General features: G+C 38.4%; 1 protein-coding gene across 1 annotated transcript in view; it reads right to left on the reverse strand.

Annotated features, from left to right (window-relative positions):
* LOC6051762 overlaps window positions 1-20,007 on the reverse strand; it is a 36,470-nt gene extending 16,463 nt beyond the window's left edge. The window contains exon 1 of the mRNA XM_038253826.1: window positions 19,978-20,007. The gene's annotated coding sequence lies outside the window, so the exon portion shown is untranslated. The remainder of the gene's footprint in view (window positions 1-19,977) is intronic.
* Window positions 20,008-21,356: the final 1,349 nt, after the last annotated feature.

Consider the following 21,356-nt stretch of genomic DNA (forward strand, 5'->3'; position numbering starts at 1 on the left):
GTCGTCCATCCTAACATATTCCCCCACGAAAACGCTGTAAAGGTCAATGTAAATTCAATTATATCCTCAGAACCAACAACTCCACGAAATGCGTGCGTGCCCGCGAATGAACTGCACGAACTTCTTCGAAACCCCCGAGCTGACGCGGGATTTTCGAGTAGGAGCTGGCTACCAGGAACTGACCGCGCGCGCGCGGGAAACCTGAAATTATTTCATTAAAGATCTCCCCGACTTTGGCTCACAATGAACCGTTGCGCTCGCGCGTTGGCACCTACGAACAGGCAATAAATAAATCAATCCCTGCTGGTTGAATGCTGCTGCTGCGGCTGCATTAGAGAGACCTGTGGGTTGACGGCATTTACGGACGCCCCCTCGCCGCCGTCGTTTTCACCTTGGTCGCGAAGATCATCGCGCAGAAGCCCAAAAGGTGCTAATAACGACCGCAAACCACGACGACGATGTGACGCGTTGACGACAGTCGTCGAAAGTGGCAAGCCGTGTTACACGGGGGTTTGTTCCGCCGCGGAGGTCGACCGCGGTGATCGATGGGGACAATGTCAATGTCGGAAATTCAACACCCGCGCCCCACGGAGCGCTTCCGCGATGCTCCAAATATGGTAGCGGATCGAGGAGGTCCGATGAACTCTGCAGGCTCGGGGGTTCAAGCCGTGAAGAATTGAAGAATGAGCTTATTACGGACCATTATCGCAGAATTTATTGACTGATTAATTGCGGTCTGAACGAGCCGCCGTTGCCCGAGGGGTCGTAAATTTCCTTTCTGTCCGGATCCGTTCCAGTTGCCACCGGGTATTCGGTTGAAGAATGAAGGGGGCTGAACCAGGAACATCCAGCGAACATAAAGTCGCGGAGAATCTCCGCCGTTGACATCCGTGGAAGGGGAGGCGACCTTCGAAAGGGATTTTATTGCAGGTCGTGAAGTCCGGGCGGTTTGTGGTGAGTGCAAACAACCCGGGTGCGGTTTCGGTCTGAATTTAAAGGTCCGCTCGTGTGTGTGTTTTGTGTTGATGTGTGGGGAGTTCAGGTTCAAGTAGGGGAACAGTCGAGCCGCCGAGTACCGCGAAAGATTTAATTATTCCGGTTTTCAACTGCAACTGCACACGAGCCAGCCATTCTTTCTCTTGTTTTGCGGTTTTGTGAATGTAATGGAGCTGAAAACAAGGAGTACATCTGATATTCTTAACCAGGTGCATAACTCGAAATAATAAAAGCATAATTACTTTGGCATGGGTTTACCTTGAGATCATTGATATCTGGATTTACTGTCAAGAAAAACCACGCTCCAAACAAAAAGTTTAAACTTCGCCGAAGACACCAACCGAAAAAATACAAAAAATAACTTCACGAAATGGGCCGATTGCTTAAAGAATTGCTCTCGTTTAAGGGTGCACAGCAACGAAGGAAGTTGTTGTCTTCTTATACCAAAATAGTCAAACTTACGGACCCAATCCTGCAATATTGGTAATGTAAAATTAATCAAACTTTGTTGTAAATTACTTTGTGGACCGTACTTTAGGGGATGAATAAAAAAAATATTTCAATAGTACCCGTAGTTTTGAAGATACTAAAATGTCTGTTACAAAAATCTTGGTGCAAAAGCTCTGGTTGATGTGCACCGTTAAGGCCAAATTGGAACGTCACTGTTGTAGTCCTTGAGGAAATGAACTTTTGCATGACAAAGTTCTCCCACACAAACATTCCCTGCTCATCGAAAACCGGTTCCCAATTTGCTCAAAACATGAAAAAAAACAATGTTATCTCTCTCTCCCTCCAAAAAGCGTGTGACATCTTTAAGGACCCCGTCGATGATCTCTCCCCGATTACGAAGAAATTAAAAATTTCAGGTTTCGGAATCTTTTTTCCTGTTTCTTGGTGTTGTTTTTTTAACGTTGGTGAATGTTTATGCTAATTTTCTGCACGCGGAAAAGTGGTTTAACATAAAGATATCATCTGAACAAAGATCTCGCGGACATGTTTACGGCCAGATCGCCGATTTCGGTGGCTCAAGGCCACTCTCGTGCGATCAGCGTTATTGTGTGTTGTAAATTTTAAGCTGAAAATTGTTTTTTTATAACACCAACATAAAGCGATCAACATCGCCGTAACCCCTTCTTTGAAGTCCTTCGGCGGGGAAGACGCGAACCAGATATTGAGCCCTATTGTCGACACCACAAAATAGTGGTCATTAAGACGGCCCAAGGTCAGGGTACCCGGTCCTGTCATTATCCCTCCGACCAGATGAGATCGACCACATTTCAAACCGCATCATGATTTAGCAACTATTCGAAATGTCAGCCACTTGTTATGCTGGACCCACGGCTGCACTCCGGCTTTTCAGCTCAACGTCAACACACACAAAAAAATAGTAGCAGAAAAAAGAACGGTTCAAGTGACCACCATCTGTGTCCACTCGGTGGCGGTAGCAGGTTCAAAAACCAGCTCTCTATTCGTTTTGTCATTCCAACACCTCCGACATTTGCATATTTTGCAGCCCCGGTCAAGGAATGCAGAATACCTGCTGCAGAATCGTAGAAGCAGCAACCTTGCTACAAATTTAAATATGAGCAAGGTTCGTCGTCGCTGACGCAGCAGTCGCTGAGAACGCCCCGCGGAACTTCCCAGAAGAGCGACAGAGCAGGCCAGGAGGGAGGATCGCTCCCAGCCTACCTTGGGAAGGCTTCCAAGGTTGCGAAATGCAAAGTCGGTGGCACTAATGATTGCGATTTCATTGCGCTGCAGTTATTGATTTACGGCACACAGTGCGCGTCATCCACTGAAAGAAACCAACATAGCAAAATCAAATGCTTTTTCACGTGAGTTGCTCCAAAATCCAACACAATAAATTTACATGCTTTTCCTTTGACCTGCGCGTGTTTCACATGTCAATTGGATGTGAAAATCATTTGAAGCCAGCTGATTGATTGCGAAAAACCCTTCACGTTTGTTTCGAGTGGATTTCACGTGAGTTTCATTATCCATTGGTTTCAACGTGAAAATCACGTTAGTTCCAAATGTTTACTTATGTGGCGAAAAATTTTCCAGAAGTATGATGGCCACGGACGAAGATGGTTGTTTTTACTTGTCGGCCTAAAAACGTCTGCGTTTTTTAAATATTTGTTTAAAAAAAGCTCTGAGAAGTGCAAAATCAACGGAGCAGTAAGTATAAACAAAAACGGACCAGTAAAGTTTCATAAAATTTTAAAAAAGATCATATTCGTCTATTTTTTTACAGGAATCAAATTCCAGCTCAAGGTCTGCTTCAGAATCCGCTCATCCGACCCAATGATCCGAAAGTTCACCGGAACATTCGCTATGATTCGGCGGTCGGCGACAACAGCTTTACTCCGGCCAATGATTGCAAGCGGTGCTTCCCGGAGTCCGCCATGGGAAAACCATCAAGATATACGGATCGCGTGGACACGGTATTGCTCAAACATACGGCGCAGCATGAAAGTGGCTTATGTGTGCATTTATAAAAAATAGATTTGTGCGTGATAAATTTAACTGTTTTTTTTTTTCTGAATAAATATGGTTGAAAAAATACGAAAAACTAAACTCTTTATTTAAACATATGAAAGTCACTGAAAAAAACATTTAATTTTTACTACAAATTCATATCATATTCATGAGCCAAGCATTACAAGGTCATGTGAGCTTCCATGTAAAATTAACGTGTTTTGTACATGGATTCACAGTGTCACGCGATTACATTTTTTCAAGTGCTTTACATATGGAATTCACATGCTATGTCGTATGGGGCAGATTCATGTGTAAAACATGTGATATTACTATGTGCTTTTCTTTCAGTGTCGTGCGTCAGTAAAACGTCGTGATTGTGCTATCTTGCCATATGTCGCTTTTTGACGTTTTGAGAAAAATGCGTTTCTCGAAATCTACAGCACGAAAAGTAAACATTTGACGAACTGACAGTGTTGTGCGTTGTACAAAAATTTGTTTTCAAAGGTGACAAAACAGCCTCTGACAGAAATAATAATTGGCAATTTATCGCACTTGTCAAGATAGCACGATCAAAATTTGTTTCACATGGAGAGTGACAACATTATACTTATTTATGGTTTTTGTTGGTTTTTGATTGAATTCGAGTTTTAAAGTTATGAAATGGTGAAGCATTGAAAGCTCAAATGGCGTCCTTAACTCAAATTAGCCAAAAAATCATGTGAGACAAGATAGCACGATTACGACGAAAGCTTACTTTATGACAAACAATTGAGTAGTAACAGTTCAATAGGGCGAATCTGCTTTTGTAAACAAGCAGTCTATCCCAGGGGGGCGACATCTATATCTCAGTACAGGCAGCTTAACCGCAGCCATCATCAGCTGTCAATTACGGCACCAGAACAAAAGAGAGCTGTTATTTACGGCACCAAAACAAAGCCAGAAAAAAGGAACAGCTGTTCATTGCGGAACCAAAACAAAGCAACTGCGCACTGTAAAAAAGTACAAAAACTGCTGAAAGAGATTGATTTTTTTTTATGTAAAATTATATCGCAATTTACGTTCAATTGGTAGTGTATGTTTTTGTAATGGTTTTTCTCAATTTATGTTCAAAATAAACTACTAAAATTGGATAATTTCGAGCACATCTGGCCGATAACCTTATTTAAAGTTGTACTTTTATCACATGATACGTTTTACTTAACTACTGTGTAATTTGACTTTTACCATAGTAATTAAAAAATATGTTATAAAAATAATGAAATATAAATAAAAAAAATATTTTTGTTTTTACTGTGCGCAGCCTCCGAGCAAAATCAATCTAAACCCCCAAGATGGCTGCCTTTAGCATCCCCCTGGTCTATCCCTTTCTTACGTGACGTGAACTGTCACTTGAGCAAAAGGGACAGACTGCTTGTTTACAAATGCAGATTCGCCCTACTGAAATGTTGCTACGGAATTGTGGGAAACGATACACTTGGCGTTGCTCAGAGACTGACTAATGGGTTCATTTTCGTAATAAGTTTTGAATTACATTACAAAAAAGCTAAACGATTTGAAACATTGAAGTAAGAGAGTTTTTCCACGTTTTCGCAAAACAATTGTTCTTTGTATTTTTTTTATTCGAACGAATCTTCGTTCATAAGTCAAAAGAACCCATTTTACATACAAAATGGGTATGGGATTTTTGGAAAATATGAAATGAATATCTGTTAATCTTATATGTTTAAGAGGACTAAAAAGGCATCTTCTGCTTTCGAAGTAAGGATGGAGCGACATCTGGTACCGGGGATATGAATTTTTAAATGCACAATCAAATTGGCAACTGAAAAAAAAACATTACTCAATTTTTCTAAAGTGCACTGTCCTCAAGTTATAGGCATTAAAAGGTGAATTTATCGAAAAAACAGTTTTTAACAAATTAAACATACTGCATAAATAAAAAGCACTCCTGCAAACAAATTTTCGAAATTCCTAAAAATTTCTAGGTTTTTGATTTGTTGTTCGGACTACTGGTTGCTGAGCCAATTGCCAATTAAAGTTTAAATTTCATGAAAAATTAGTTTTTCTCAGTGTTTCTTAAACATTTGGTCGACTTTCATGCTTAAAAATGAAACATTAATGAAATTTTCTGCTCTCTCTCTTTTGGCTAATTAACATTTAGTGCTGAAAAGTCACAAAAATAGGATTTTCCGCGGGACTATTTATTTCTAAAATGATCAAATTGCCATTCACAACTGTGCCCAGGCCACCAAGTCGATCTGACCCTTTTCAGGGTACAGATTTTCGAAAATTCACATGCTTTTCTTGTATCAACGACCTCAAAATTGGTTGATTTCATCCAATCAAAAACGACTAAATTCTCGAAAAAAAGGCGAAATTTTAGAGAATTACTCAAGTTTTAAAACATAAAAATATTATATCTTATTGCGACTGAATCACAAATTTGATGAATGATTAATATTGAACAAAAGAAAATGTTACAAATTTTATGAAATAAATAACATTTTGACTGGTTACGGAAACCTAAAATTGGGAAATTATTTTAATGATTCAAGAGCATAATATACACTTATCAAAATACACAAAAGGAAAAAAAACAATTTATTTATTCATGTGAATATTATGCATTTTAATTATATTAAACATGAAATTTTGTCTTTACTGATTTGAACACTCTAATTCTCCATACAAACTTTTGAGAAAGACCTTTCGGCCCTGTCTAAATATTTTTGAAGTGCAAATATTTCTGGGAACTCCAAACTTCATGCTTCCCCTCGAGTTGAGTCTGCGCAGAAATTTTGTTGGTCGGTGAAATGCTAATGCAATATGTAATTTTATATCGTGATTCAATAATTTCAAGTTCCTTTAACCTTTCGGATATTCGAAACTTCGAATAATTGAAGCTTCGGAAAATCGAGTCTATACTGTAGTGAGTTTAAGTGAATTCCGCAAAACTTGCTAGAATATTCAATATTCGTTTTCTCAAGCTGACGAAATTCCCCATTCTCCTTTACCTTATTTTTTTTATATTTTAAACATTAAATTGAACCTGGGGTCATTTCAAGCATAGCTTCTGCATACTAACTAGACCATCAAAAAACAAGCCGTAAATAATCGTTCCCGATAGGTCACTAATCCCTTTAGATTCTACCAAGTCGATCCTCCAGCGCATCCCTCGAATAAAATTTGCATGCCGATCGAGGCGATAAAATTTATATGGCTATATTCGGCCAATCACTTTCAGAATTCAAATTGATACACCTCAGGTGGCAATTGTCGGCGTCGGGCGTCACGACGCAGACCAGCCAGTCCGCCAAATATGTTAATTTCCCGCCAATTTTAGTGCCAACTGCCATTTGGCTTAAGCCCGTTTTAATGTCACCCTCTAAATAGTTCCAGTTTTTCAAGCTAAATCGGCTCCTTCGAACTCAACGCGGAATTAGGTGGAGGCTGTGTTTGGGGACTTAGTCAAAGTGGTTTTTCGCTCGACGTTGACTGATTGAAAAACTGCGAATAACATATGTGAAACAATTTGAATCTGGTAGCGGCAATTAAGTCTCCTGACTGTTGAGCTTGTGTGCGTTGAGTAATTGCACGGTGGTCGTTCACAAATTGGCTTTTAAATTAATTCGCGTATGGAATTGGTTCAATTTCAGCAATTCAATTAATGGTGATGCTTCAAAGAAGCTTTTCCGAAAGGCGGTACGCATCAAACAGAATTTGGTGCGTTTACAAGGACCGAAACCTAATGAACAGTTTAAGCCGGTTCGTCACTTCTTAAAGAGGGGTCTCAAGAAACCGGAAGAAACCAACGCGAATCGCTAATTGGACAGTTGATCACTCAATTAGTGTCTCAACGCCGGCTGGAGGTCAGCTCCCCGAAAAGAATACCACGCACCTCCAACATCCCACTTTAAACTAGGTTACGAATTTCATTCAATGCAAATTCTGCCCTTCTGCCACTCTGATGTCATGCGCTCTCGTCGTTGGCCCCAAATCGATGTTTGCCTCCAAGGTAGTTAAAAATGCTGGCTACAAACTCCTTCTTCCGGCCCTCAACTCCACAAGACCTGCTGCGCTCGCGCACTAAATGGCCAAATATTTAACCACTGACGCCAGTCAAAGTGATTAATTCAGACCGTGCCGCTGTGGCATGTGTCACACCTACACACCGCCAAATGACAGCAAATAAACTATGACTTTGTTTGCAAGTCGAACACACAACAAAAAAAAGACTCGCCAAACAATTGACGGCACGTTTTCGCTATTTTATGGCAAATTAAGGTGACGGCGCGCGGTTAGCGCGAAGAAAGAAATGAGTTGAGGAGTGCAGCAGCGAGCGAAAAAAAAAACAATTAAAAAGTGACTTGATTTTATTGCCCTGTGCGCAAGCGACGAACCGCCAAGCAAGTTGACGTTTGTCGTTTTTATGGCCATTTGGCTGGGGTTTCCTGTCGGTTTGGGTGCAAAGTAAGGGCGGTTTTCCGAACTCGATTTGGCGAACAAAAGGAGTTGACACAAGGGGGGCAAGGATCAGTTGGGGAGTAGTTGTGCGGGAAAGGAACATGAATATTTAATTAGGAGTGGTTTAATGACGACTTTCCATTTTATTATTCATAATTGCATATCATCTATGGTTATGAAATTGTGCATTTATGAAAATATTGGTCAATCAATCAAGTCAAGACATACAAATTTCGATACAAATTTGAGGGGTAGTCATACAAAAAATGCAATGTAAATGATCTTGAGAAGCAATTTTCTGATCGATTCATCTCACTAGAAAAAGCTACTTACTTTCAAGGTCATCAAAAATTTAATCTTTTGAGTTCTTGAACATAGTACAGTTATGTTTTATAGCAGCTGTACCTATGCATTGTCAAGCTTTTTTTAAAATAAAAAAAATTTTAAACTCCAAATAAACAAATTTATCAATTGAAACATTCACGAAATCATTTTCGAAGTCATGACTCACAACATATATTGAAATCATTCTCACCAACATACACCCAGCATAAAAGTGAAATTGTTCCACCGTCAACAAACCAGCCATCAGTCGGACCGTCAAGGTGAACCTGCAACCTCAACAAGGCACTCTCTTAAAAAGGGAATCTGCACCGACCCCACTGCCTCTCCACCCCCTTTTAGAACCCACCATCAGTGCCGAAGCCGAGCGCATATTTTTCTTTCGCACGGCCAACATTGCATAATATCTCTAGACCCGTTGAACTCGAAAGAAGGTGCCTACCCGTGGTCCAACTGCAAATAGTTTCGGAACGCACACACGGTCGGACATCTCGTCCAAACTGGCGGTCCCTGGGCCGGAGGGTGGTCGACGAAAGTTATCATTGGATAGTGGTGTACAAAAGTCCGTGTCCGTGTTTAGAATAAATTTTAAGATATTTGTTGTGGATTTTTGACGAAATTCGTTTCACCAAATTTATACCACTTTTTCAATAATTTAAACCCACTGTGCAAGAGTTGAGAAACTTCGACATTCGCCGTAAAAGGAGAGAGCAACCATCAACCGATTATTCGCGAGCTGCAGTTTGCTCACAACTCGAGGGGACCTTGCCGTAGGGCTCCCAAATGGTCATCAACGGGGACGGAGCACGAGGTGAGCCTACCCCATTCATAATTGCTCGCACCCAGGTTGACGACTCGTCATCGATGGTCGTCATATTTTTGCATGACACAACAAAGGAGAGGACAGACCCCAATCCGGGCGGATTTAGGCCAGTGCGGTAATTGGCCAGATACCATATTTGTCTCGGCGCCCTCTATTGCGGACTATATTGATTAATTGCGACCTGCCAGCCACTTTTCTTCCAGCCTCTCGGGCAAGTGATCTCCCGCGGTTCGATCAGCTGCTGCTGCGGCAAACCAACTACGGCCGAGGTCGATCGGTGATCAGTACAAATTACGCCACTTCTTAGAGGTTCCCGCAAGCGCGTGACGTGATCACAGCTCGTTGATACCCGGCTGTCGGCGGCAAATTAATTTATTAAATAAATTAAAACTGTTGTGGTGGCGCGGAGTTTCTCCGGCGCAAACAAACTAATCGACCGGATCACCGCAGGTTCTGTTCGCGATTCTCAATTTTCAAGGACCCCCGAGTCATGGTTCTTCGAAAACCGCGGCGGCGTCGGGAAATTGGAGCACGATTTGTGAGTCTAAAGTTCCCCCCAGCCGCAACTCAAAGGCAGTCAGGAAACAATTGCTTGCTCTTCAATAATAATGAGTTCTTCAAACGATTGGGAACCGCCCACCTACCTTGGCTTTGGCGCGCCGGTTTGCGGTCGTCTCTTGTTTGTTGTTTTGCGGACGACGCGCGGAGTTCGCGCCACTTAATTACAGCCGCATAACCGCGACCTGGCACGGCATTTTAGGCACCAAACACACCGCGTTAGTTACGATCGGGTGAAGGAGGAATGTGAAAATTGATAATTTGTGACGAACGATTAGGCTTTGAGTTTTAATTATTTGATAACAATCACCTTCCCTTTATTAAAACCGAAAAAAATAAAATTGACTTATGTTGATCAACCACATTCCATATTGCTTTGTCACGGAGGGATGATTGGGAATGCAGGAATGAGAGAGAAAATGAGAATTTCACACGGGATTTGTGTGAACTCGAGATAGAGAACGACAATTCTTTAGCTTAAAATTTCACGACGGAAAGAAAGACAGTGAAATTTGGGAGATAAGATTTCGGACAGAGTCATAAGTACTAAAAAATATTTAAAATGATTCAAAATAATGACTCACAGAAGAAAAATTTCATTGCATTAGTTTCAGCAGATTGCAGGTCTATTTATATGTTTTTAAATAAATTATTTTTTTAATATGTTTAGCTCATTTACCTTACAATACTTTTTGTAGGGAAAAGGAGAGCCAAATTCTGAATCAATAACTATAATAAATTACTACGTGCATTATTACATTAACGTCTCTGACAAAAATTCATCTAATATCAATGAACTTAAGCAAATATTGTTTTTCTTAAGTTTGAAAAAGCCACAAAGTTTCCATGCGATTGAAAATGCAAAAATGAAAAAAATAATAATAGCAAACATAGTTTTTTCAAAATTTAAAACTCGATTGTACAATTATTTTCCTAAAATAATTATTTTCTTTACAATTTAATTGTTGTTCTCCATGTTTTTTATGCGAATGTATGACAAAAGGTTGAATGCCAAAAGGTCTTTTTTTTTAAACTTATAACGTTTGCCTTAACGCATACATATTGTAAAAGAGCTATAAAAAGGTATTTTGAACGGTTTTTATTATTTTCACTGCTTTCATTAAAATTAAGAGATCTTCTAGAAAAAACTTGCTCACGGATTTTTGAAGACTTTTTGGAAAAGGAGGGGGAAAGACGGGGGATTTAATCCTAAAAATAAAAAAAAAATTTTGGTTCGGATTTGAAAAAAAATTAAAGGATGAATTAAAAAAGAAAAAAACATGCAAAGAAACAAGTTTTTTTAACTGTTTTTGTTGAATGAAAAAAGCCACGAGAATATTCCGACCATATTTTTCATGTATAATATAAAAGCTGAAAAAAATTTAAGAAGAATGTTTTTATTAGGAACTGCTTATGTTTAAAAAATAATTAATTAATTAGATAAGTTTAGATTATTAGAACTGCTCATGTTTAAAAAATGAAAAAAATCTCACCAAAATGCTACAACAATCAAGAATAGTTTTTTTTAAATAACGTAAACCGGGGTGACTTTGATAGGATTTTGTTGACGTTTTTCTCAAGATTATTATTTTTAAAACATGGACTGGGGTAGGCCACACAAAGTCCATGCACTATTTTTTAAAAAAAGTTTTTTAAATAGGGTTTGGAAAAATAGTTACGTTAAAAATTCTTAGTTTAAATTCCGGGGTGACTTTGATAGTCATATTTTTTCTTATTTAAATCAGATTTAAGGTGTTCAAACTATATTTTTGCGACAAATGTACCATCACTTAGGTTGCTGATATAGTTTAATAGAAACAAAATCAATGTTTATATTTAGTTAACTAAGTTTATAAGCTTTTCAACAAAATACATATAAATTTCAGGTAAAATTGTTATAATTTTGGAATTTTTCCTTAAATTCGTTAAAACTAGTTTTGTTTATAAAATTATCGATTTATATTGCATTTTATACTGAATTCAAAGCACGAATCACAAATTTTCACATTTTACATGAAATTTGTTCAACTGAAATTGCCATTAAATTTGGAGATTTTATTGAATTGTGTTTTAAAAACACATATAACTTATTATTTACAAACTTATTTTACCATCTCCTAGTTGAAAATTGTCCGAAGAATCCGAAAATGCAGTCCGTTTTCCGATTCAAAATCATGTTCATTGAAAAAATCATGACACTTTGAGAAGTTTTAAATAATGCATTTCATCGACATTTTCTTAGTTTTAGTTAACTAACTATTTTAAATTTTCAAAATTTTATGAAAAGTTCTTCTTCAGGTACTTTAAACACTTCTCTACCCCGGTCAGTATGATTCCAAACCATTCCGTATGTAATTTATTTGTACTCTTCATTTTGCGTAAAAATCTCAAACCTATCAAAGTCACCCCGGCTATCAAAGTCACCCCGTTTTACGGTATATAAACATAAAATCACTTTTTCAAAAACCTGCTTGCTTATGTTTGGAGGAATCGAATGAACTCACAAATTATTACAATCATTAAGAATGGTTTTTTTTTGTAAAGAATGGAAAATCCCTCCAAATATATTTAGAAGTCAGACTTTTTCTTTTTTGAGAACTGCATATGTTTCAAAGAATGGGTCATCTCAAAACTCATAATGTTACTACAACAATTTTTTTTTTTCAAGGAATGGGAAAGCTCTCAAAAAATGCTATGGAAATAATTCTATTTATTTGATAGAACTGCTCCGTATTCACAAAAAATAACAAATTTGTTTGCAAGAAAATACATTTTTCAATTTTTTTATAGAAGTTTATAATTGTTTTTATATATTTGTTTTCGACCTTTTGTCTTGTTTGAAAATTTTAAATTTTTAAGCTCTGTGGAAAAGAAAAAGAATTTCAGTTTCGACTGCAAAAAAAAACAGAAAACAACCTGTCAAAAGCCAGACACAAGCCGCAGGCTTGCGTGATGAATTATGGGTTCTCGTCAAAGTTCTAGGTCGGGAAAAACTTCAAGAAAGCCGTTAAAACTGTCGGTCACACCACGGCGGTCATATATCTTCCGCGCCCGGAGTTCGCCACCGGTGGCATTGATGCCTTCCTTCAAAAACAAAACGCCATCACGCCACACCACAATCGGTTTGTTGTTAGTGGTTAGGCTTCACCCACAAAAGTGCTCACCGACAAATCAATTACATCGTGTCTAACCCACTAACTTGTTAATAAACCCCCTGCTCTTCTCCTCGTTGAAATTGTTCCAACACGATCCGATCATATTCATTTTACATAATTTTTTATGCTTATTACCCTCCTCTCCCGTCTGACGAAAAATTATGTCACCATATTAGCAATTTTTCCTCCTTTTCGGGGCCCACCCCACTCCTGGTCTTCAAAACACTACCGTGGAAACTTGCCACGCTGGGGAATGCCCCCCGGGGGCCCTCTTCCAATGATGTCTTTTGAGGCCGAAGAAGCATGACTTTGATGTGCTGATCGCTCACCGAAACCACTGGGCGACGAGCAAAAAGTGCTAAAAATAATCGTAAAATATGCAACGCTCGGTGCAGAAACTTTGATCGTTCGTCAATGGGTGGTTGCGAGGTGGGTTTTTATGCTTTTCTAAAAACAATCAAGCGAATAATTGAACAAATAATTTAAGAAATTCTTTTAAACATCATTACAAATTTAAAATCAACTTAAAAAATAGTTTCAAACCCACCGTGTCGCTGCCGTTGTTGTCGTCGGCCGTGGGATGTTTTGCAACCAACCAGTCGTCAAACACACTGTGCTCATCTGCAGACTCTTGTAGACTTTGAAGCATCGACAGCAGCAGCAGTGCAAATTTTTATGCCCTCGAGGTGTATTTTGGCTTTCGATCGAAGGAGCCTTTTTTGTGTGCCTCCTTTGCATTATTATTATTCATGTGTGCACGCCAATGCCTTCTTTTTTTGCTGCAGTAGAGAAGCCGACTTCTAATAAATATGCTTATGAGCGAGAGCAGAAAAAAATATCTGTGTTTGTGTGTGAAAAATGCACCACGCAAAAAAAAATCAAGAAGAAAAATCGAATCTACATGAAACGAAGCTGCCGATATGCAATCGACGATCGACGACTCCCATTGACAGTGGGACGCCGCCCCTTTTCAAAGTGATTGAAATCTGGTTAAAGAGGCGCCTTCGGATGGCGAAATTGCCCTAGGGCAATGGGGGCGACCAGGGTGGTCAAGATTGATGTAAATGTTTAAGAATTAAAAAAAATAACTTTTGTAGGCTAAAAATGAGGAAACATCTAAAGCAAAAAAAAATAAAAATAAAATTGGATACACAGAGATGTAAACTAAACTTGTTGAAATCAGCAAGAGAAGTGATTTATAAACATTATCTATCTTTTGTTACAAAAGTAAAACAAGTGATTATGAGTAGGGTGAGTAGGGTGTCCTAAAAAACAAGATGATACGAGTTCAACCAGAATTTGATATATAATTGTGAAACTTTTTTTTTTTCATTCAACAACAATAACACAAAAAGTAGTGTTAAACTTGCGGATTGCGATTTTCAGAAAAACAAAAAAAATATTACCATTGCCAATAGGTCCACAAAGTTGAAATGTTTGTTGCCATAGCAAGTTAAATATTTTTGTTCAAGATTTTTTGCATTTCTTCTGTCTGTGTTTGCTATGGCAACACACATTTCAACTTTGTGGACCTATTGGCAATGGTAATATTTTTTTCTTCTGAAAATCGCAATCCGTAAGTTTAACACTACTTTTTGTTTTATTGTTGTTGAATGAAAAAAAAAAGTTTCACAATTATATATCAAATTCTGGTTGAACTCGTATAATCTTGTTTTTTAGGACACCCTACTCACCCATCTCATAATCACAAGATTTTGTTTTGGGATGTAAATCTATAATTTTATATAATTGAAAATTTCCCACTGAATATTTTTGCATTTCAAAAATGCAGAAATAAAGCGATTTTGGTTTAAAAAATAGCTTTTTTTCAAAGAATAATTCTTTATAGAATCTCAATTTTATCATAAGTCTAAGCTAAATCTATAAAGTCTGGCTTATAAAACCGCATGTATACTTTTTATAATTTAAACTTTAAATTTGAATTCTTGAAAAACTTATTTTATATTTAACGATTTTTCTTATATTTCAAGGGACTGGAAAGGCATCTCTTGCGCTGCTGTTTAAAATTTTGCAAAACCTTTTACTAAATTTCATTTTTTTTTTAAATAGTGAATTTAAAAAAAAACTAAATTGAAATATTATCTAGCAAATTTTCATGAATCATTGTTTATGCAATCTGCAATCAAAAATGTCAAAACCCTCTGCTGCCCAATTTTTTTCGATTTTTTTTATTTTTTCCGTGTTCAGTAGGTCATTTTGAGCAACTTTTGTCTTCACTTTACTTTTACTTTACTTTACTTTTCATGTTTTGTGTATCTCTGGATCCATTTTTAGTTCTTAATTATGCATTTATCTTGTTTAGTATTTGTTTGTTTCTGATAGTATTTGGCTTATTCTACCACCTCCTATAATTACTTTTTGCCTTTTGATTTTTTTCATGTTTTACAGGCACTTTTTTAATTTTTTTGCTATTTTTACATTTTTTTATTGGACTGATGGTTGCTGACATACAGCCTCCTATTGATTAAATTTGGTGAAAAATTATCTCAGTGTCATCTAATTAGCACTCATTTTTCAACTCTCGATACACTCAACCCCTGGTGGTTGGTCACTTTTTCGTTTGACACTTTTTTAGTTTGCACCCCGTTTATTGGTCAAAGTCAAACTAAAAAGTGACGAACTGTCACTTTTTACACGGCGCTCACGCACACTATCAAAACAAACGTTTTATAGTGTGTGTGAACTCCGAGTAAAAGGGGTGTCAAACTCAAAAGTGGCCCCGTTCGTTTGACAACAGGGCGTCATCCATAAAGTATGTCACGCTAAAATCGGCCTCTCCCCCCCTAGAGCGTGACGTACTTTATGGATGACTCCCAGTTGGTGCCAAACCATCGGAGTTTGAGTGTATCTCGGAAACTATTGAATCGATATTCAGTGTTCGAAATAAAACTATTATGAATTTTTCTGCTTTTTTCTATAAAAAATAATTAAAGATTTCTTTAATATTTTCAAATATCCGTTCAACATTGTCTAAAAAAGAAAGTTGCAAGGAAAATTGTTGGAAATTTTCTCAGCTAAACGATTTTTTTCCATAAGGTTATTTTCACACTTAAAAAACCTAACTTTTTTTTTTTAATTTACCATAAAATGGTTGTTACTTAAAACCCCTACATTTAATTAAAAAAAATGTTAAGCCATTTTTGAATGATATGGTTTCGTTTGATTGTTTTGACAATATTTTGAATATTTAAAAAAAAATATTTTTGTGATATTTATCTCTAGTACCAGATTTTCCATATAATCATATGAAAAAAAAACTTAAAATAAAAAATACTTTTTTGGGAATTCAATTTTTAGTGATAACATGTCAAGTAACGCAATCATCAAAAAAAATACGTGTACCTATTTATTTGAAAAGTTTCAACCATAAGCTACACTGAAATAAAGAAAAAGTTAAAAATTCCTATATTCTAAGAATTTTGCCAACTTTCCTCATTTAGTAATTCGAAAAACCCAATTACTAAATAATGAAAAGAGGCAAAATTTAGAAAAAAATAATTTTGAACTTTTTTTTAATTTAGTGTGCGACTTTACCCAAGACACCAAATCGATCAGGAAATTCCTTCTCAAGATACAGATTTTTTTATATTTACGTAAAAATTACTGTAGCTAGATATGGTGAACAGCCATTTTCTGGTCACGATCAGGCATAAAATAACCTTCAAAAATTTGGGAGGGTTTTGAGCAGATCCGGCTTTCCTCAAAACATTTTAATAATGTATGATGGGAATTTGTAATGGAAAACCATCTTTTAAGTTATTAAACTTTTGTATTTTATTTTTTTCTAGCAATTCACAAACTGATACAATAGCGTTCATGTGTTTGTTCAAGAAAATTTGTTTAAACTTTCTCGAAAACGTTGCTTAATCCACCTTTAGGTGGGTGGTGCCTTCCTTACATTCATAAAGTTAATACACTACAGAGCCTCAAAAAGAGTATAAAAAAGACTTATTTTTATCAAAATATCTGAGATCCGGCCTAAAAAAAAGTGTATAACACTTAAGCGCTTATAACTTTTAATAGGGTTATCAGATTATCATCGTTTTGGGCTCATTGGAAAGGTCTTTTGATTACCTATACAAAGACAGGTCGCATGATAGATCCGGACAACGTTTTCATCAAAATATTCGAGATCCGGCCCCCAAAAAGTGCATAAATAACACTTAAGTGCTTATAACTTTTTATAGGGGTTTCAGATCTTCAACGTTTTGGGCTTGTTGGAAAGGTCTTCTAAATACCTTTCTAAAAATGTATAGCATGACGGGTTTTCTTACAAAAACCACCCTTTTTACAATCTTCCGGACTTTATTCGAAATTGTTTTTTTAGCATAACTTTTGAAGTACTTTACAAAAATTCATAATATTAACTAGGGTCTTGTGGGACCCCAAGACGGATCGAATGAGACCAAAACGGTCAAATCGGTTCAGCCAATCCGGAGATAATCGTGTGCATATTTTTCGGTGCACGGACTCACATCCTGACACACGCACAGACATTTGATTCTGAGTCGATAGGTATACGTGAAGGTGGGTCTACGAGGTCTAATAAAGAAGTTCATATTTCGAGTGATTTTATAGCCTTTCCTCATTGAGGTGAGGAAGGCAAAAAGTTTTGTCTTATCTTGTTCCTGGAAAAAGATACAGGGTGCTCAAAACTAGTCTAAAAATTCAAAATCACCCTCAAAAGTGTTCAAACATCCTTCCGAGCCGAAAAGCGTCGGTTCTTTCGACGCCATGAGGTGATTTTGTTGCAAAAGATATATTTTTAGTCATATTTTTCTTTTAAAGGAAATAGCAAATTAAAACAAATGTCAAACAAGCAAACAATATGCAAAAAATAAACATAACTGCCCTTAAACTTGTCATGTTGGCAAGATCATGAAACCTGCGAAGCAAATATTTCTTTGTTGGAACAAACTCAACATGAAGTAATAAAACTAGTTGAGCCGTAAAGTGGACTTAAATGCCTTCCCACCTTAGAACAATGCACATCACCTTAAAACAACAATTCCAAGTCAATCGTAGGCCCTCGGTAAGCAGTTCAATTTGCATCGATGATCATAAATCATCGCACCCTCCCTCTCTCTCTCTCGCTGTAGACATGACCACGACCTGCGAGGTGTGGAATTTTAAGGCTCAAACACGCATAAATAAGCCTCATTCGATGGACTTCTAAGAAGAAACTCCTCACAGGTTGAGTTCGTGCCCACCAGCTCGAAACCCTACAATCCACTTCATTCATTACCACTCTTGAGGTGTACTTTATACATATCATCATCGCCGCCACGGTACCGGTTAGAAAAGGTGAAAATAACCATATGACCTGTCTTCCCGTGTGTCCTACTCCCCCGACGCCATCGCGCAGGCACTTTGTATAAATTTAAATAAACAACTATCGTTTCTTTTCTGTCACTCGCTCGCAAAGTCCCGAAATGCTTCTTGCTTCTTGGCCTGGTCTGGCCCCCGCGGGATCTCGTGGACCAAAACCAACGTCCACGACGACGGCGGCGGTCGTCGATCGCGTTTATTGCATATGATTAAGACTCTATTTACGACGATGACATCATGACGATTTCTTTCCGAGAGAAAAAGTTGTCACCGCAGACCCAGAAATGTGAGCGAAACCGGGTTGAGCCGCCAACCCGGTTGACACTGACTGTAAGTGGGCTGAAGGCCGTTGCATGGAGAACGGTGGGGCAGAATATCGGGGAATCAATAAGGGATCATCCACAAACCACGTGGACACTTTTTTGGAAATCTCAACCCCCCCCCCCCTCGTGGACAATTGCCCATACAAAAAAAAATCTTTTTGTATGGAGCGTGGACAATCGCTATACCCCCAAAGTGTCCACGTGGTTTATGGATGGTCCCTAAGGAACGGTTCTCATTAGTGGTGATCCGGATTGGATTTAAAAGTCCTAACAAAAAGCATACTTCATTAGAATAACGATTGGCCAACCTTGCAAAGTTACGACCTAGCTTAACTGCCGGGCTGGCAGGTTTCAATCACGACCTCTTATGCAAATCGAGTCCTTCAGCGAAACGCCGCGCGTTGTACTTCATGTTGGACTTCGTCATGAGCTAGTATTTCATGGGTACCACACATACTGTGTGTACTTAGCATGTCACCATCGCGATCATTCAGCCTGACCAGATACCACGTACTTTAGATGTCATAGATGCGAGCAAGAAACGGGCATTTTAACAGCACTCGTGGATGCAATTGATCATTTTCATGTAAATTGCAGCAGAACCGCCTCAAAAAACAATTTTCTAAGGTTTTTTACTAAATTTATTTGGGATTTTTCTTCAACTTGAATCTCGGAAATGATACTTATTGAACAAACAATGGCAAAAAATTATATTATTCACCAAATTTCCAATCACACCGATCAAACAACACACAGCGTGCGCGGTTCGTCGCTTGTCACGCATATTCGGTCGTTGAGCTCACCCGGTAAAAAATCGGCGTGTCTTTCCCAAGTGAGAGCCAAATTTCTTCCACTATTCCGGCGCGATAATGTCACACCTGAATCTGGCAAGCTATTCAGCGAAGAAGCCTCCTCCGAGAGGGTGTGAGCAAAAACACACCACGAGCGAGAGAGAGAATCTCATTAAATGCTTGTTTTGGTTGTTATTCAAGCTGTTTGATTGTTGTGGAATCTTCCCATTTGTTTGGCGAAAATAAACGATAACGTCAGGTTTTGACAATCTTGACATTGGCGAGTGAATGTTTGAAACTGACTCGACAAATGATTATTTAGGCTTTCTCGAGTGATGTTAAGCCGTTTTGAAAAGTGAATCTCGCGTCGCAAATATTTGCTGACGATCTTTCTTCGAAAAGCAAAACAGCAAATGTACGCATACAAAAGAATTCAATTAAGGGATTTGATTTCACTTTGTTTTGTTTGGGTCGAGGAACAAACGATAAATCACTTAGGCAGACTTATTTTTTTTTGGGTGGGGAAACTCCACGGGGGTCAATTTGCATTGGCACATGCATGACAGGTTTTAATGAGGAGAAGAGTTTTCAAGCCTGAAACAGCAGGACGGCAATTACCGTAATGATTCAGTCCATGTTTGGGGCTGATATGTTAATTTCAAGGGGACAATTCCGGCCCCCGGCAGGGTACTTACTCAATTTTGTTCACGAAGTATTGGGTAATCTGGAAGGAGATAAAGAAAGCCTTTGTCAGTTTTAATTGCATTTTAAATGGTTAAATTGCGGGATACTCATCTATATTTTAATCAAAATCTCCCCAAGCGTTCAAATCACGATCATTGTGAATATCTTCATCATCATTACCCTAATTTCCCCCCGAAAACGCGCAATAACCCCGAAAAATTACCAACAGCTTCCCTACTGACCTCCCAAGGTCCAATAATTAAGCCACTTCCAAAAACCCCCCGCCCAAATGTTCTACCCGTGGTCCAGAAACTCACTGGGCGGGCCCTATTTCATGCTCGACTGACCGCGCGCGGTGGCAAACAAAGCGGCAGGTCCCACCCCGAAGTCCCGGCCGCTCGAGATTGCCCCATTGTGTAAGCCGAAATGGCCCCGGGCCAGGTCGGCCAAGGTCATCGCGAGTAAGCGCGCCAAATCCAATTACCAGCTTATTGTCATCTTAAATGATCCCGCTCTTCCTCCAGCGTGGTCGGCTACACCAAAGAATGCCCGAGGAAACGAGAATTGCTGGGTAGTAGTAACATGACTTGATAGAGCAACAAATTGTGTTTTTTTGATTCTTTTTTTAATTTTTTTTAAACCGGTTCAAAACATGGACTGTTATTTTAGAACATTTTGTTGTTATTCCTACTAATGTGGTTCAATTGAAAACAAATCCTGTTAGCTTTCACCCGCTCTCTTCAACTCGGGTCATCAAAATCTTCCGAAGCCGCTACATCAGCGGTGCGAGAAGATCAATCACTCGGGAAACCATTACACCGATCAAAGTCGCGCCAAGTCAATAAGCCAGAGCAAGACAGCTGCGATGGATTGACGTGAAGGTGGAGGTCGCGTTTTTGGCTCGAGAACGCCTCGAGTGTGCGCGGGAGCCCCACACGCAAAAGCGCGAGGCGACCTTCCGTGACACCCACGCCTGCCAGAAAGAACGAACGAACGAGCTAACGTTTACGGCGGACCAGTTCCTACGTGTTCTAAAGCGGTGTCGATATGTAAACGACGACGACGCTGATGGGGCGTTCAGAACGAAGCGAAAAGGTTTCTTAACCTTCTACCGCCCACCTGGGGAAGTTTATGGAGGTGAGATTCTTGACTTTTTTTGAATTGATGTATTTTTTTTGCATAGGAATTCGGAGCAGTTTTGCTCGCTTCTTTTGTTTTGAACATTTTTTGTGGTAATTATCAATATTAATCGTGATATATTTATCTATTTTCTAGAACAAATCAATATCTCAGACACAAAAATTAAATATTGTACAAAAAAAACCTTACTGCTCTAATGTATGCGATAATATCACTATCATCTGAGCAGTTCTCACAGATTTCGGTCATT

This window comes from Culex quinquefasciatus, chromosome 2, assembly GCF_015732765.1.
Source record: "Culex quinquefasciatus strain JHB chromosome 2, VPISU_Cqui_1.0_pri_paternal, whole genome shotgun sequence".
Taxonomy (NCBI): Eukaryota; Metazoa; Arthropoda; class Insecta; order Diptera; family Culicidae; genus Culex; species Culex quinquefasciatus.